Source organism: Aotus nancymaae, unplaced genomic scaffold (assembly GCF_030222135.1).
Source record: "Aotus nancymaae isolate 86718 unplaced genomic scaffold, 86718_ANA_hifiasm-v0.15.2.pri h1tg000108l, whole genome shotgun sequence".
Classification (NCBI taxonomy): domain Eukaryota; kingdom Metazoa; phylum Chordata; class Mammalia; order Primates; family Aotidae; genus Aotus; species Aotus nancymaae.
The window spans coordinates 28,680,136-28,698,067 of NW_026988523.1; the positions used below are offsets into that span (position 1 = coordinate 28,680,136).

General features: G+C 44.7%; 2 non-coding genes across 2 annotated transcripts; one reads left to right on the top strand and one right to left on the bottom strand.

Moving 5' to 3' along the window:
• Positions 1 to 7,508: 7,508 nt before the first annotated feature.
• On the bottom strand, positions 7,509 to 7,672 carry LOC135272397 (U1 spliceosomal RNA). Its single transcript, XR_010340549.1, has one exon. It is a non-coding gene; the product is annotated as a U1 spliceosomal RNA (small nuclear RNA).
• Positions 7,673 to 17,056: 9,384 nt separating this feature from the next.
• LOC135272398 (U1 spliceosomal RNA) lies at positions 17,057 to 17,220 on the top strand. Its single transcript, XR_010340550.1, has one exon. It is a non-coding gene; the product is annotated as a U1 spliceosomal RNA (small nuclear RNA).
• The last annotated feature ends 712 nt before the right edge of the window (positions 17,221 to 17,932 follow it).

Genomic DNA, 17,932 nt, shown 5'->3' on the forward strand with positions numbered 1-17,932 from the left:
CTTTATAGAAGGTTTTGGAGGATATGCATCATCAAAAGGAAGAAGTGAGTGAAGAACGAACCCCCTGAGACCCATGAAGCAGGGTCTCTAACAAAAGAGAGAGATAATGGAAAGCCCAAGACGATACAGCAAAGAGAAATATTATAACAGTTGTGGGATGAGCCTGAAGAGCAGGCCTTCCAGAATGGAGTAGGTAGGAAAGTGCAGGAAAAAGTTCTTGAACAAACATACAAGCAAGCAAACCAACCAAAACGATTGTGTGTTTCTGTGTGTTGAGGGGAGATTTACAGAACTGGGGAGAAATTGGCTGGTATCATGTAATAAATACATGGACAACTAGCCAAATGGAAAAATAAGATTATCGCCAGGGTAAATACTGTACAAAAAAAATCACATAATCACATTAAATAATGTGATTCATCTGTTAATAAAATTTAAAATGATGTTTGTAATTATATAAATGATACATTAAAATATATTGATGCAACACTACTCATTACTGTAATATATAATATAATATATAACAATAATGAAGTATATTAATAATAGAATCATTGATCTCTTCAAAATTATGATACAAATATATTGGTGTATTAGATTTCTCTGGAGAAACAGTACAGAGAGAAAGAGAAAGAGACAAAGAGAAAAAGAGAAAAATATTTAATTTTTTTCTTTTGAGATGGAGTCTCGCTCTGTCGCCCAGGCTGGAGTGCAGTGGCAGGATCTCAGCTCATTGCAACCTCTGCCTCCTGAGTAGCTGGGACTACAGGCATGTGCCACCATGCCTGGCTACTTTTTATTTTATTTTATTTTTAGTAGAGACGGGATTTCATCATGTTAGCCAGGATGGTATCGATCTCCTGATCTTGTGATATGCCCGCCTAGGCCTCCCAGAGTGTTGTGATTACAGGTGTGAGCCACCATGCCCGGCCAGATTGATTGATTTTAAGGAGTTGGCTCACGTGATTGAGGAGGCTGGCAAATCCAGAATCTGCAGAGTAGACCAGCAGGCTGAAGACCTGGGAAAAGCTGATGTTGCAGCTTGAGTCTGAAGGCAGTTTGGAGGCCAAATATCCTCTTCCATTTTTCTCTTATGATCTTCAACTGAATGGATGAGGCCCAGCCACACACATTATTGAGGGTACTTTGCTTTCAGTCTACTGATTGATTGATTGATTGATTGATTGAAATGGAGTTGTGCTCTTGTTGCCTAGGCTGGAGTGCAGTGGCGTGATCTTGGCTCACTGCAACCTCTGTTTCCCAAGTTCTAGCAATTCTTCTGCCTCAGCCTCCCAAGTAGCTGGGACTATGGGTGCCCATCACCACGCCCTGCTATTTTTTGTATTTTTAGTAGAGATGGGGTTTCACCATGTTGGCCAGACTGGTCTTGAACTCCTGACCTCGTGATCCGTCCACTTTGACCTCCCAAAGTGCTGGGATTACAGGCTTGAGCCACTGCACCCAGCCTGAGGTTAACATTTAAATCAGTAGACTGGGCCAGGCCTAAACTCCCCAGGGACAAGTTGTGATTATATGTTAGTGACCTGCCCTGTCTCTTCAGCAGCCTATGGTTAAGTTTGAGTTACAGCTGGTGAAAATAGCCTGGTTTATCTGAGGTTTTTAATATAAAGTTATAAAGAGTAATTACTTTGTTATAAAAGTAATAAAGCCATGCTTCTTGTAAGGAAAAAAAAAATGACAAGAACAGCCAGGTTAGTATTTTTTCTGCCTTTGGGAAACGGAAGCTTAAGTAGAGATGTGAATTTTCTTACTTCATTTTATAATCCCTTGATATTTTCTTATTCCTCCCATATACCCCAATCCCTCTAGGAGGAAAAAAATTAGAGAACTGCAGGTCAAATCCTGCTCCCACCTTCCTATGGCTGTTCTCAAGTCCTTGCAATCTGGTCACTCTGAAGGACATCGTACACTCTTGAGGAATGTCTCTTTATGTTGCCACCTGTTTTGACTAAATGTTTGTGTCCGTCTTACTCAAATTCATTCTTTGAAGCTCTAATACCCAAGGTGATGGTATTAGGAGGTAAGGCCTTTGGGAAGTAAATAGTTTTAGATAAGGCCATTGGGGTGGAGCCCCCATGATGCGATTAGTGAACTTACAAGGAGAGGAAGAGATACCAGAGCTTCCTCTCTCTGCCTTGAGAGGATACAGTGAGAAATTGCTATCTAGAAGCCAGGAAAAGGGGTCTCACCAGGAACCAAACCTGCTGGCACCTTAATCTTGGACATCCCAGCTTCCAGAACTGTGAGAAATAAATATTTAAGCCACCCAGTAGATGGCATTTTGTTACAGAAGCCTGCGATAATGAAGACCTCCAAACCTCTGAAGGAATCAAAATAAGACTTATACCTTAGCTCTAGGTATATCTGTTTGAGAGTCTATCCTCTATTCCTATTTTCTTAGCTTTAAAGAAAATTTGGGGGTGCTACAGAATTTTGCAGAGCAGGAGAGAGACCGGACTCAACTCCTATTTCTGTTTCTTTTCTTTCTTTTTTTTTTGGAGACGGAGTTTCGCTCTTGTTACCCAGGCTGGAGTGCAATGGTGCGATCTCGGCTCACCGCAACCTCCGCCTTCTGGGTTCAGGCAATTCTCCTGCCTCAGCCTCCTGAGTAGCTGGGATTACAGGCACGTGCCACCATGCCCAGCTAACTTTTTGTATTTTTAGTACAGACAGGGTTTCACCATGTTGACCAGGATGGTCTCGATCTCTTGACCTCTTGATCCACCCACCTCGGCCTCCCAAAGTGCTGGGATTACAGGCGTGAGCCACCACGCCCGGCCCCCTATTTCTGTTTCTTATGATGTTTTCTTTAGCTACTTGCCTCCCAGCTCACCAGAGTGTGTTTCATAGCAAGTACCATGTGCTAGCATAGACCAAACAGTTCCACAAGAGCAGTAGAATAGCCAGTATTAGTAAGTTCCAACAATAAAGACCCAAGGATGCACTCTCTCCTCTTGTTGCCACAATAAAATAAGAAAAAGATCCATTACATAAAGTCTTAATTAGATGAAAGTTTAATATCTCCCCTTTTCAATATTTATTTGGCTAAGGACCAACTCTGAGCCAACTTAAAGGCCCTACTCTGGAGGGTTAGGTCTGAGTTCTTCAGCAGCTGAAGCCTGGGCTCTCTGTCACAGGAACAGTGGGAATCAGCACTTTTACAGCCAGGTGAATCCAACCTCAAGTCTCTCCTGTGAATCACTTTCCCAGAATTCTCAGGGTCAGGAGAGCCAAGGAGGACAGTGTGGCACCAGCTTCTTATCTGTAAGATTCAGGGCTGTGTGTGAGATCAGCAAGCAATAACATTCCCCAAACAAAAGCTAAGAGTTTGTGCTGCTATTAAATGTCAGATAGTGTGGCCAAGAAAGGAGGATTCTCTTAGAATGTGGAAATATGACTAGGTACAACTTCTTTAGAAGTCAAGGATCAATTAGAAAAATTGTAAAGGCACAAATACTTTGACAAGGAAGTCCATTTCTAGAAGTCTGTTTTAAGAAATTCTTGCAAAAATAATGAAGGCTATTTGTAGAAGGATGTTCTCTGAACAATAATTATTATTATGTTTTTTTATTTTTTTATTTTTTGAGAGGGAGTCTCATTCTGTCACCCAGGCTGGAGTGCAGTAGCACAATCTCAGCCCACTGCAACCTCTACTTCCTGGGTTCAAGTGATTTTCCTGCCTCAGCTTCCCAAGTAGCTGGGAGTACAGGTGCCCACAACCATGCCTGGCTAATTTCTGTCAAGTAGCTGGGAGTACAGGTGCCCACAACCATGCCTGGCTAATTTGTCTTTTTAGTAGATTTGGGGTTTCACCATGTTGGCCAGGCTGGTCTCAAACTCCTGACCTCAGGTGATCCATCTGCCTCAGCCTCCCAAAGTGATGGGATTATGGGCATGAGCCACTGCGCCTGGCCTCTGAATAATTATTTATAAGAATAAGCATTAGACACATTTTGTGTCCATTGGCTGAGGGCCATTTAAATATACATTGGTTCATCCATACCATAAAAAGATAAGCAGTTGTTTAAAAGGCCGAGGTAAAATATGAAAGTGGTGATGATGATGCCATTGAAAATAATTATAACAGCTAATGTTTAATAAACATGTGTTAGGTGCTCAATGATAGCAGCTAATGTTTAATAAACATTTATTAGGTGCTCAAATGCTTTATGAGTATTTCTCATCAAGTGTGTAAAGCAAAAATAAAATTCAAAGGGCCCCCCCAACCATCTGAATGGACCTCTCCTCTAGGTCAAGGGCATTTCAAAGTTAACCTGAAAAACTAGTTCAGGCCATGATGGGAAGGAGCGGTTGGACAGGACTTATTATACCCTCCTTCCTTTTGGAACTCAGGAAAAGGCAACCAGCATTAATATCAACACAGACTTTAAGTCTGATAAGAAACATTTACAATCTATTGTCTCTGAAGCCTGCTACCTGGAGGCTTCATCTGCATGATAAAACCTGGGTCTCTACAACCCCCTATCTAACCCAGAAGTTCCCTTCTGGAATAATAACACCTTCAACCAATGACCAATGAGAAAAATGTTAAATCTGCCTAAGATCTGGAAGCCCCCCGCCCTTTGAGTTGTCCTGCCCTTCCAGATTGAAGTATTGTAAATTGTACATGTATTGATCGATGTATTCTGTCTCCCTAAAATGAATAAAAGCAAGCTGTACCTGACTACCTTGGGCACATGTTGCCAGGACCTCCTGAAGCTGTGTCATGGGTGCCTCCTTACCCTTGCAAAGTAAACTTTCTAAATTTATTGAGACCTGTCTCACATACTTTTGGATCTGCAAATGTTAGATTAATCCATGAGGGAAGCACTGTTTATTTGTTATTATTATTATTATTGTTTGAGATAGAGTCTTGCTCTGTCATCCAGGCTGGAGTACAGTGGTGCAATCTTGGCTTGCTGCAACCTCCGCCTCCGGGTTCAAGCAATTCTTCCTGCCTTAGCCTCCCTATAGTTGGAATTACAGGCTAGTTTTTGTATTTTTAGTAGAGATGGGGTTTCACCATGTTGGCCAGGCTGGCCTCAAACTCCTAACTTCAGGTGATCTGCCCGCCTCATCCTCCCAAAGTGCTGCAATTACAGGTGTGAGCCACCGTGCCTGGCCAAGGGAAGCACTTTTTTTTTCTTTGCTCTTTTTTATAGACAAAGAAATTGAGGTACAGAAAGTTCAGTAACGTTTTAAAAATCGCACTCTGAACAAACCAAGATTTCAACCCAGAAATTGATGCTTCACCACAAGTGAAGACTGGGATTTTCTTGTTTTCAATTACTGGGAGTTTTAGATTTCCAGGAATGTGCAGTTGTAAAAACCCAGCTTCAGGAAGTGATAAAATACGTGCAGTGGCTCTGGGGTAAGCTCTGAAGCCCCAGGCGCAGGCTCTATTGAAAAATTACTTTTGCTGAAATATTCCTCTTTTTAGGAACTTCCATGGAACTTGAGTCTTTGCGCAGCGTATTTTGGCATCTGATTTAAAGCTAGTAGAGGTCAGGAGGATTCCCAGGATTAAAGTCTTTCAACAAAAAGCCTGAATCTTGCCGGAGTAAAAGGTACTGTCCCTGAGTGGGCTTGGACCACCAACCTTTCAGCTAACAGCCAAACGCACTAACAATTTGCACCACAGCATGAGTTGTTCACATTTTAGACTCATTTGCTGATCCCAGAGCCATCCTGACACCCAGCAGGCGCCCAATAAATGCTCGGTGAAGGAAGGCATTCCACCACAGGGTTTTAGGAGAACCAAGAATTCCTGTGTGGACATTAAGCGTTTAGTCCTACTAGGAAGTCTGGAGTATGGAGACCTGAATTGTTTCTCAAAGGCAGCTGTTCTTGTAGTCCCAGAGCTGGTTTAGAATTCAGCAAATGTCCCTGCGTGTTGTGGATCCCACTTCTGGAGACCCGAGGATGGTGCGGCGGGGGGCACCGCGGATTCTGGTACTTCCCATGCTGACATCCACTGGCCCAGGCCCAAAGGAAATGGCTGTGAGCATCCACATGTGAAGATGGTTACAAATACCAGGTAGGGCCCGTGACAGTTGCAGAAATGAGGCCTGTAATAGTTATGAGTATTTCTTCATCATTTTGGGATGCATACACGAGTATATATTCACCAATATTTTTTCTTTTTTTTCTACAAAGCTACTGCAAATCAATTTTTTTCTACCAATATTTTTCTTGAGATTTCTCCTCTTCCATCATCCTAGCTAGCACATTCATTAAATATACAGAATAACAAAGTATGGAATGTGAGCTGAGTAAAAATGAAGTGAACCTCATTCAAAGACGAGTAAAATACTTTATCCTATTGGGGAAATGGTTGGCTTATTTTCACTGAATGAGAAAAAGTATGATTTTCCTATTGTCTTTATTTGAACTTTAATTGTAATGTGTCAGTTTTACTAAGTTGAATGCCCATTTCCCAGAATTGCCATCTTTATTTAGATAGCTCTGAGTTAGACTGGGCTACACAGGAGACGCTTAGAAGATAGAATTGAAGCGGCTGTTATACTCTTTTGTATACGGGGAAGGGAAGGTCAGTCCACTGGGCGTTTTAATAGCTCAGTCATGATCTTCAGCTTCCCCCCACCCTGGGTGTTTTGCTTCTTGATCTAACACTAAGATTAGAAGTTGGATTCCAGCTGGGTTTTGTCATATCCAGCCTGGTTTAAGTTCCAATATTATTAGGAAAGCTTTAAGGTGCTTCAGGAAAACACTTTAAGTATCAAAAGCATAACCCAGTGAGCCATGAATCAAATCCTTTAAAGCAGGGTTGTCTATCTTCTGGCTTTCTTGGGCCACATTGGAAAACAAAGACAATTGTCTTCGGCCAAGCGTAATACACATTAACCGCAATTGAACTAATGTGTCTGTAAAGCCTGTAAATAAAATGTGTCTGTAAAATCTGTAAACAAGCCAGGCGCGGTAATCCCAACATTTTGGGAGGCCAAGGTGGGTGGATCATTTGAGGTCAGGAGTTCAAGACCAGTCTGGCCAACATGGTGAAACCTCGTCTCTACTAAAAATACAAAAAATTAACCGGCATGGTGGCCTGCCCCTATAATCTCAGTTACTTGGAAGGCTGAGTTATTTTCTGGCTGAGGCAGAATAGCTTGAACGCAAGAGGTGGAGGTTTCAGTGAGTTAAGTTCTCACGATGCACTCCAGTGGATTGTTTAAAGGTGGCTGTTAATAAATGTCTATAACTGGCTCCTCGAAAAAGAAAAACTTATTTTTACAGGAAAAACAAAAAAAACACAAACATTAGTGTTTGTGGTAGATTCACCGTAATACCTTCAAACCCCTAAACTTAAAATAACATGTGGACTTCTCTTTTGCATTGCTGTGATTCGTCGCTTCAGGACCACCGCCTAGCAAAATCTTCAAGACAGACATAAGCTAACTGCAAACTCAGACTAACATCCACTAAACGTTGTTACGATAAATGAATTCTGCTCTTTTGACACCAAAGTTCAGGGGAAAGCGCGAACGCAGTCCCCCACTACCACAAATTATGCAGTCGAGTTTCCCACATTTGGGGAAATCGCAGGGGTCAGCACATCCGGAGTGCAATGGATAAGCCTCGCCCTGGGAAAACCACCTTCGTGATCATGGTATCTCCCCTGCCAGGTAAGTATGAATTTCTCTGCCTCCGCCCCGACACAGCCTCATACGCCTCACCCTTTACACGCACGGTCACTCGCCGCGGGCACCGCACCCCCAGCCCTTCTAGCCCTGACCCACAGCTGGGACTCTCAGGTCCGACCAGCGGTCCTGGACTCGCTCCCACAGCGGGGAACTCCTTCGTCGGGAAGTTGCAGGTGGCCAAGCAGCAGCCCGTGCGCCGCCTCATCTACATAGAAGTCGCCCTCTCCGTGATGTCACCGACGGCGCCTTCCCAGTCCCCGTCTGCTCTTCCGGGTGACACTCAGCCGACCGACCCGCTGCCGGAGCCGGCGGGGAAGTGACGTCGGCCTCTCCCTCCTTTGCCTCCTGTCCCCACCCCTTGTCTCCCACCAAGAAGCGGGTACTTAATCTGTGTCCCGTGGAGATCGCCTTTGGCAGCCAGCTGGAAGCCCGTGCACCCTTCTTCAAATAATGGCCTTCAAAGACCAGAGTAGAACGTTTAGGATTACAAAGGAAACCAATTCCTTTCAAACCTGGTTATCTTTGTGATATCTGGCACTATGTGTATATCTGTTAAACGCATTAAAGAGGCCGGGCGCGGTGGCTCACTCTTGTAATTTCAGCACTTTGGGAGACCGAGGCGGGCGGATCACGTGGTCAGGAGTTCGAGACCAGCCTGGCCAACACGGAGAAACCCCGTCTCTACTAAAAATACAAAAATTAGCCGGGCGTGGTGGCGCTTGCCTGTAATCCCAGCTACTAGGGAGTCTGAGGTAGGAGAATCGCTTGAACCCGGGAGGTGGTGGTTGCAGTGAGCCAAGATCGTGCCATTACACTCCAGCCTGGGCGACAGAGTGAGAGTCCATCTCAAAAAAATAAAAACGCTTTAAAGGTCACTGCACTCCAGTCTGGGTGACAAAGGGTGACACTGTCAAAAAAAAAACAAAAACACTACCCCCCTCCCCTCAAAAGCATTAAACATCAAGGCTGGCAGGATGTCTGTTCTCTTCTTGAAAGTTCAAAATCATTATTCAATACTTTAATTTACGGTAGTTTCACTATATTGGTATGGAAAGTGTTTTTGAATTATTGTACTGATATTTTCTATCCTCTTTCTGAAATGCATGCTAATCATGTTTGGACCTTGGACTTTCTTTTCTTTCTTTTTCTTTCTTTCTTTCTTTCTCTTTCTTTCTTTTTCTTTCTTTCTTTCCTTTTTCTTTCTCTTTTTTTTTCTCTCTTTCTCTCTTTCTTTCCTTTCTTTCTTTCTCAGAGTCTTGCTCTGTCAACCAGGCTGGAGTGCAGTGGCACAATCTCTGTTCACTGCAACCTCTGTCTCCTGGGTTTAAGCAATTCTCCTACCTCGGCCTCCCAAGTAGCTGGGATTACAGGCACCCACCACCATGCCCAGCTAATTTTTGCATTTTTGGTAGACACTGGGTTTCACCACATTGCCCAGACTGGTCTCAAACTCCTGACCTCAGGTGATCTGCCCGCCTCAGCCTCTCAAAGTGCTGGGATTACAGGCTTGAGCCACCGTGCCCAGCCAAGTGCTCCTTTCTTGTAAGCAGTTCTGGTTTCATATTTTCACTATCTCTGACACTATTAACTGTCCATTTAAAAAGTTTTTCTTCTGTACACACAAAAGTTTATTTCAATAGTGAAGTGTGGGCCAGGCATGGTGGCTTACACCTGTAATCCCAGCACTTTGGGAGGCCAAGGCAGATGGATCACCTGTAATCCCAGCTACTTGGGAGGCTGAAGCAGTTTGAGATCAGTCGGGAGTTCAAGATCAGCCTGACATGTAGAAACCCCATCTCTACTAAAAATACAAAAATTAGCCCGGCCTGGTGGCACATGCCTGTAATCCCAGCTACTCAGGAGGCGGTAGCAGGAGAATCACTTGAACCCAGGAGGCGGAGTTTGCGGTGAACCAAGATCATGTCATTGCATTCTAGTGTGGACAAGAGCGGAATTCTGTCTCAAAAAAAAAAAAAAAAAAGGCTGGGCATGGTGGCTCATGCCTGTAATCCTAGCACTTTGGGAGGCCGAGGTGGGTGGATCACCTGAGGTCAGGGGTTCAAGACCAGACTGGCCAACATGGTGAAACCCCGTCTCTACCAAAAAATACAAAAATTAGCTGGGCATGGTGGCGTGTGCCTGTAATTCCAGCTACTCAGGAGGCGAGGCAGGAGAATTGCTTGAACTGGGACCCGGGAGGTGGAGGTTGCAGTGAGCCGAGATGGCACCACTGCACTCCAGCCAGGGCTACAGAGTGAGATTCCATCAAAACAAAACAACAATAACAAAAAGCTGGACTAATATTACTAAGAAACTGTAAAAACTTGTTGAATGGTTTGTTCTCTAGTGGATTCCAAAGGAGGGGCAAGAAAAAAAAAGAAAAAAACTTGATGCATGGGATGGATGGTGCCTTGGAAGTGAATAAAGAGGAAGGGAAAGCAGAGCCAGGGATGCCTTTGCTAATGAGAGTGCCATCAGGGAAGGTGCTACAGGCTGGCAGCTCTTCAAACAAGCAGCTCTTGGCCCAAGGCTAGACCCAGCAGGGCTCAGCCAAAGGCACCCTGGGAGGCCAGCTGCTCAGTCCCTTGCCTCCCCAAGTTCCTCCTGGGGTCAGTGGGCCCTAGGGAGGTGCCTAACTTAAATCCAGTCAGTTTCTCATGGAAAGGAGAGGAGAGGGGTGTAAGGTCGGTCACCTCGCCAGGAGCTCGGACACCCCCCCGCCCCGCCCCGGAGCTCGGACACATCCATCCCCTCGCACAGCCTAGCCCTCCCTTAAAAAAACCCCACAAAAATGCAAACGAAGTCTTGTAACTCTAGCCAATAGCAATCCAGTCTTGTATGCAAACTAAGTCTTGTAACTCTACCCAACAGCAGTCCTGCCTTACCCACACCCTGTTCTCCCACAACCAATCGAATGCCTCCACTCCCTATAAAACCCCACGTCTGAGAGGAGTCCGTGTGACTTCGCCCCCCACCCCCCGTTGGACCGCAGAACCTCGCTCAGGAGCTGAATAAATCCTTCACATTGGATCTTCTTGTGCTGGTCTCAGTTTCTTCCTTTTAAACTCAGCAAGAACCTAACAACCCTTACAAGGGGGAGGGAGGAAAAAAAAAAGAAAGGAGAGGAGAACAAGAAGGCATCAAACCATAACTGTTTAGATATCATAGAATATCAAACTAAAGTTAGACCAGACCTTAGAGTAACTCCACTACATGATGGGATAAGGCAGTTTGTGGATGGGTCATCCCGAGTAATAAGTGATAAGACACAATGGCTATGCTGTCACTGATGGAAACAAACAATCCTTATGTGAAAAAGGTAGATTAGCCAATAACCTGTTAGCCCAAACTTGTATATTATGTGCTTTTAACTAGGCCCTAAAACTCCTGGAAAGCCAAGAAGGCACTACTATATATGCTAATTTCGAATATGCCTATGGAGTAGTACACAGCATTGGAAAGATTTGGCCAAAGTGGGGCCTAATAAACAGCAGGTCGAAAGAACTGGTATGTGGGAAATTGGTCAAACAACTTTTAAAAAGCCTCCTGCGTCCAGCAGAGGTGGCCACAGTTCATGTAAACGGTCATCAGAAAAGACACAGGCCTGCGAATGGAGCTGCTAACCAAGCCTCCCTGGAGGAAGAAGTTACCTGTTTAGCCTCATCCCAGATATCCCTAAGGTGGTTAAGACCCTAATTTTCCAAAGAGGAGGAGGAAGGGCTGGGCAAGATAGGGGCCATTAAACTGAGGCTGGGAGGTAGATGCTCCCTGATGGGAGAAAAATGATTCATAAACCCATAATGAGACAGCTAATGTCCATACTGCACAGGGAGAGTCACTGGGGCCCTCACGCTGTGTGTGAGGAATACTAAGAACTTATGGGTGCACAGTTATTTATACTCTTGCTAAGCAAGTATACAGAGACTGTGTGACTTGCCATAAAATAAATCAAAGGGTAATCAGAAAGCAGGCTAGAGGGGGAAGGCCTCCCAGGTTGAGACCATTTCAAAGCATTCAAGTACATTTTACAGAAATGCTGAAATAGGGAGACTAATGTATTTGCTGGTAATGGTGGACCACCTCTTGGCTGGGTGAAAGCCTTCTCCCTTCCAAATGCCACTGCTGGGAATGTAGTCAAAATAATCTTGGAGCAAATTATACCAAGAGGCCGGGCATGGTGGCTCACACCTGTAATCCCAGCACTTTGGGAGGCCGAGGCGGGCTGATCATGAGGTCAGGAGTTCGAGCCTGGCCAACATAGTGAAACCCTGTCTCTACTAAAAATACAAAAATGTAGTCAGGCATGGTGGCATGAGCATATAATCCCAGCTACTTGCAAGGCTGAGGCAGAGAGAATCGCTTGAACCCGGGAGGCAGAGGTTTCAGTGAGCTGAGATCGTGCCATTACACTCCAGCCTGGGCAACAGAGTGAGACTCTGTCCCCCCAAAAAAAGAAGAAAGAAAGATCTTATTCTCTTAGAAGTGAAAGCATACGCCGGGTGTGGTGGCTCACGCCTGTAATCCGAGCACTTTGGGAGGCTGAAGCGGGCAGATCACTTGAGATCAGGAGTTCAAGATCAGCCTGGCCAACATGGCAAAATCTCATCTCTACTAAAAACACAACAATTAGCCCGGGCATGGTGGTGGGCGCCTGTAGTCCCAGCTACTCGGGCGGCTGAGGCATGAGAATCACTTGAACCCCTGGAGGTGGAGGTTGCAGTGAGCTGAGATTGTGCCACTGCACTCTAGTCTGGGCAACAAAGTGAAACTCGTCTCAAAAAAAAAAAGTTTCTCTGTCAGAACTTTAAAAGTATGAGGTCTTTAGTTTCTTCTTCCTGTGAGTTAACCTTTTTTTTTTTTTAAATCTTGAGATGGAGTTTTGCCCTTGTTACCCAGGCCCTGTAAGTTAGTCTTTTCTAGATCTGGATGAGGCAGATAAGAAAGTCTCAGAGAAAGCCTATTTGCATTTAATGTTTACTTCCTCTACACATCCTAATCTCCCTGACAAACGGACAGCTTCTCATAAATATTTCTGTGGCTGTGTTACCTACTGCACTGCCTACCTGATTCAGCTGGACCCTACCCTGATGTTGCCCAGGGCAGTGCCTATGTGACATGTGACATGGCTGAACTCCTACTCACCTTTAACTCTGCTTATTTTTAGGAAGCAGGATGTCTGTGGTCAGAAGCTTCTGAAGCTGGTGAAATCCGTGATGGCAGCTTACCCAACCTCTGAAAAATATCTAGCTTTATTATAATCCAATTTCCAAGCTAAGTAGCACGCCCATCAGTGCCGACAGTTGACAATCACTATGACAATGAACAGAAGAGACCAAGATAGGACAGAAAAGAGGTAGCTCCTTGATTCTAGGAAAATTTCCAACTCTTCCTAAGAAAAGCATGAATATTTTCCCCCTGCTCAACCCCTTTATTAAAGATCCTCTGTATTTGTAACTTCCTGGTTCTCAGTAGCTGAGAAGGTGATTTGCAAGCTATGCTCCTACTTCTCCAATGCCACTGAATAGAGCCTGTGCTGTGTGACACTCACTCTTGCTTTCAAACATTGGTTTTGCAATACCAAACAGGAAAGGGCCCCTTTTTAGGGTGAGACCCCTCAGTAACATCTGCAGCCTCTCTAAATAGGCATCTCAATATATACCAAAGAAGTATATTTTGGGGTGGTGTATTTTGGGTTTCCCACGAGGCCAAGCCAACATAATAGGATTCTTGCTGAATGCCGAATGATCAGACATCACCTAGGGAATGCTGAAGGATGAGAAACCCTATTAGATGTTATGAGTGATCAGATATTGGAGATGGATAATTCTGGCTAAATTGAGAAGGATTCTTGCTGAAATTAAACAATGCAGAGAGGAACATAGACACTCAAGAGTTGAAGCCAGGTGGCAAGAGGATTCAGAAGAGCCTGATGAGAGTTTGGTCAAGGAGATGTCAACCTGAAATAATTGAAAGGTTCAGAATTCAGTGTGAAACAGTTTATGCATTCTGCTTGTGGGAACTAATGGTAAAAAAAATTTTTTTAATTTATTTAAGCAAAAATCTAGGAATAGCCCACAGATTCCAGAGAAATGGGGTCAGTGCTACAAAGTCAAAAGTCAAGTTCTTGCTTACATAGAAATAAAAAAAAAAAAGAAATTTAATAGGATCACACCATTTTCCAAACAAGCCTGCTTTAAGAGTTACAACAAATTAATTGGTCGCAGGATTTTGTTTGTTTGTTTTTTTGAGATGGAGTCTCACTCTGTTGCAAAGGCTGGAGTGCAGTGGCATGATCTTGGCTCACTGCAACCTCTGCCTCCTGGGAGTTGGAGTTCCAACATCTTACATTTTAAATTACTTATTTTCACAGAAAGAATCTTTGTTAGTTGTACTCACTGATTCCTCCAGACCATGTCCTGTCCAGTGATCCTCCCCAAGACAATAGGTCTCTCTGGCAACTACAGTTCTCCATTCCCATTTCAATTTTCACGTCCATTGACCGAATTGTGCATACCAACTCCCACACGTATATGTTGAAGCCCTAACTCCCAATGTGATGGTTTACGCAGCTGGGGCCTTTGAGAGGTAATTAGGATTAAATGAGGTTATGAGCGTGGGGCCCTCCTGCTGAGATGAATGCCATTATAACAAGAGACACTAGAAAGTTTGCTCCTCTTCCTTCCCTGTGGTACACAAAGAAATGGCCACATGAGCACACAGTGAAACTACAGCCACTTACAGGTCATAGGAAGAGAACTTGGAATGAAATCGCTTTGCTAGTACCGTTATCTTGGACTTCCCAACCTCCAGAAGTGTGAGAAATAAATTTCTATAGTTTAAGCCACTTGGTCTATGGTATTTTGTTATGGCAACCTGAACAGACTAATATAACAATCCAGTCCTAGAGGCAATACGGCTGCTCTGCCGATCCCAGATTCTGAGTGCCTCTCAGTCCTTTGTTGGGTGATTTTGATCCTGTCCATATATCTATAAATATTCCTTTCATAAAACTCTCTTTAAATCACACATCTGAGTGTGTCTCTTGGTTCCCATCAGAGCCAAGACTGATTTGAGATGATTTCTTAAGGTCAGGTTGATGTCTTAATCCAGTTGTGCTGCTATAACAAAATACCACGGAGTGAGTAACTTACAAACAATAAACATTTATTGTTCACAGTTATGGAAGATGGGCAGTCCAAGATTAAATTGCTAGGAAGTTCAGTATCTGGTGAAGGCCCATTCCTCTGTCACCCGGGCTGGAGTGCAGTGTTGCAAGCTTGGCTCACTGCAACCTCCACCTCCCAGGCTCAAGTAATCCTCCTACCTCAGCCTCCTGAGTAGCTGGGACCACAGGTGCACACCACCATGCCAGGCTATTTTTTTTTTTTTTTCTTTGTAGAGATGGAGTTTCACCATGTTTCCCAGATGGTCTCAAACTCCTGGACTCAGGCAATCTGTCAGCCTCCCAAGTAGTGCTGGGATTACAGGCATGAGCCACTGTGCCCACCCCCCAAAATTCTACTGATATATATGCATAATTAAATAATTACCAGCCATTATTTTCTGACACTTTGATTGGCAATTGGTTGAAAGAGTTTATCTGAAGACCTGGAATCCATAGAAGGGAGTCTCTGCTTTAAGGGGTTGTGGAGACCAAGGTTATTATGCAGATGACGCTTCCAGTAGCAGGCTTCATAGAGAATAGATTGTAAATGTTTCTTATCAGACTTAAAAAGGTGCCTGAATTAGGGAAAAGACCTGGAAAGGGATTTCCTATACCCTGTAGATTTTCCCCACAAGAGACAGCTTTGTAGGGACATTTTAAAATAGGACAAAAAATATATTTTAGGGTAAAATATTTTTTCTTTCTTTCAGGGCCTGCTATCTGTAATGTAATGCTATACTAGAATCATTTGGTGTCTCATTAGTACAAAAAGTCTTAAGATCTCTGTTTTAATACCAGTTGCACCGGGTCAGATGTGCTGGTCACTTGTGTCTGAATTCCACAGGGAGGAGGGTATAATGAGGCATATCTGACCCCTACTTCCCATCACGGCCTGGACTAGTTTTTCAGGTTAACTTTGGAATGACCTTGGCTGAGAAGAAGGGTGCATTCAGATAGCTGAAGGGCTTAGAATTTTATTTGTGGTTTACACTATAGAAAGCATTTCTCCAATACTGCCTGTCTCCCTGTCAGGATCAAGCATTTAGTATTTAGTTGCTACACTCTCACCTAATCCCTCATTTTCGATATTTTGCCATGTTTTCCAGTGACCTAACTGAACACCATGTCACAGACGTTATGGTTTCCCGAGGAGAACGCTCCATTTCATGTGTTGTGATTTGAGCAACAGAATAGAATCTACTTGTAAATGTTCAAACGGTCTTTGACTTGGGTTCTAATTTTGCTCTACTTCACAGTGTTTTCTGGGTTACATACAAGGAAGATGATCCAGCCATTTGTTAAGGGCCTCAAATAAGACATATTGCAGATTTTTTGTCAAATTGGGATTATTTCGTGTCTTTGAAGAATATAAAATACTAACACGAAGCACTGAGGTTTGGAGACGGCCGTGAAGAGACGACAAAGTCCATGCCTGAGAGGGTCCAGTCATCTCTGCGGGGGCCACGTATTTTTGTAGGATGTTGTACTTGAAAAAAAAAAACCCTTCGAGATTCATGAAATTAGACAACTGTCTTTGTAACACTTATAGTGGTAAAACCAGTCTGGTGGTTTGTTTGCAGTCATCTGAGCAGCCTCTTCAGTTTCATAGATACGGTTTCTCTCTGACACTGAACGCCTTTCAACACCAGAGATAACCAGGTTTGAAAGGTACCGGTTTTCTTTGTAATCCTAAACGTTCTAGTCTGCGAATTAAAAGACATTATCTGAAGATGGGCGCGCGAGCCTCCAGCTGGCCGCCAGAAGGGTCCTCCGCAGGACACATGTCAAGTACCCGCCTCTTTGGTGGAGACCAGATTCGGGGTCTCGGCGCACCGCCCCAAAGGACATCGGCTGCATGGTAAGGAGGGAGAGGCCGACGTCACTTCCCCGCCGGCTCCGGCAGCGGGTCGGTCGGCTGAGTGTGACCCGGAAGAGCAGACGGGACTGGGAAGGCACCGTCGGTGACATCACGGAGAGGGCGACTTCTATGTAGATGAGGCGGCGCAGGGGCTGCTGCTTGGCCACCTGCTGCTTCGTCAGGAAGGCTTTTCTGTTTTGTGGGAGCGAGTCCAGTACGGCCGGTCGGACCCGAGAGTCCCAGCTGTGTGTCAGGGCTAGGAGGGCCGGGGGTGCGGTGCCCGCGGCGAGTGACCGTGCGTGTAAAGGGTGAGGCGTATGAGGCTGTGTCGGGGCGGAGGCAGAGGAACTCATACTTACCTGGCAGGGGAGATACCATGATCACGAAGGTGGTTTTCCCAGGGCGAGGCTTATCCATTGCACTCCGGATGTGCTGACCCCTGCGATTTCCCCAAATGTGGGAAACTCGACTGCATAATTTGTGGTAGTGGGGGACTGCGTTCGCGCTTTCCCCTGAACTTTTGTAATGTAAATAATAGGCGAATTTTCATTACTTGGCGTTTTTTCAAGGTTATCCTCTCTAATCACTTGTTTTTGGGCGCTGAAATTGATGTCTTTTGCTGTTGTTTACGAGCAAATGTTACTCGCTTGTTTTCAAGGGTAAGTGCTTGCTATCTTGTTAGTCGGAGCGCGCGTGTCTAACATGGGGTTGTTTCTATGGTCCTCCTCGGACTTTTTACGATTTTTTTTTTTTTTTGAGACGGAGTTTCGCTCTTGTTACCCAGGCTGGAGTACAATGGCGCGATCTCGGCTCACCGCAATCTTCGCCTCCTGGGTTCAAACAATTCTCCTGCCTCAGCCTCTCGAGTAGCTGGGACTACAGGCGTGCTCCACCATGCCCAGCTAATTTTTTGTATTTTTAGTAGAGACGGGGTTTCACCATGTTGACCAGGATGGTCTCGATTGCGTGACCTCGTGATCCACGGCCGCCTCGGCCTCCCAAAATGCTGGGATTATAGGCGTGAGCCACTGAGGGCCTTTAACAATTCTTAACGACTTTTTACTGTTTTCCCGCCATCCCCAGAAGTTAGCTCTTAGATGGCCACTGCTGGAGCAGTGGGGGCGATCTCGGCTCAGGCAATCTTCCTATCTCAGGCCTCCTGAGTAGGACAATCACCCGCCACCACACCCGGCTAGACTAATTTGTGCTTTTTGTGTTTTTCTCCCT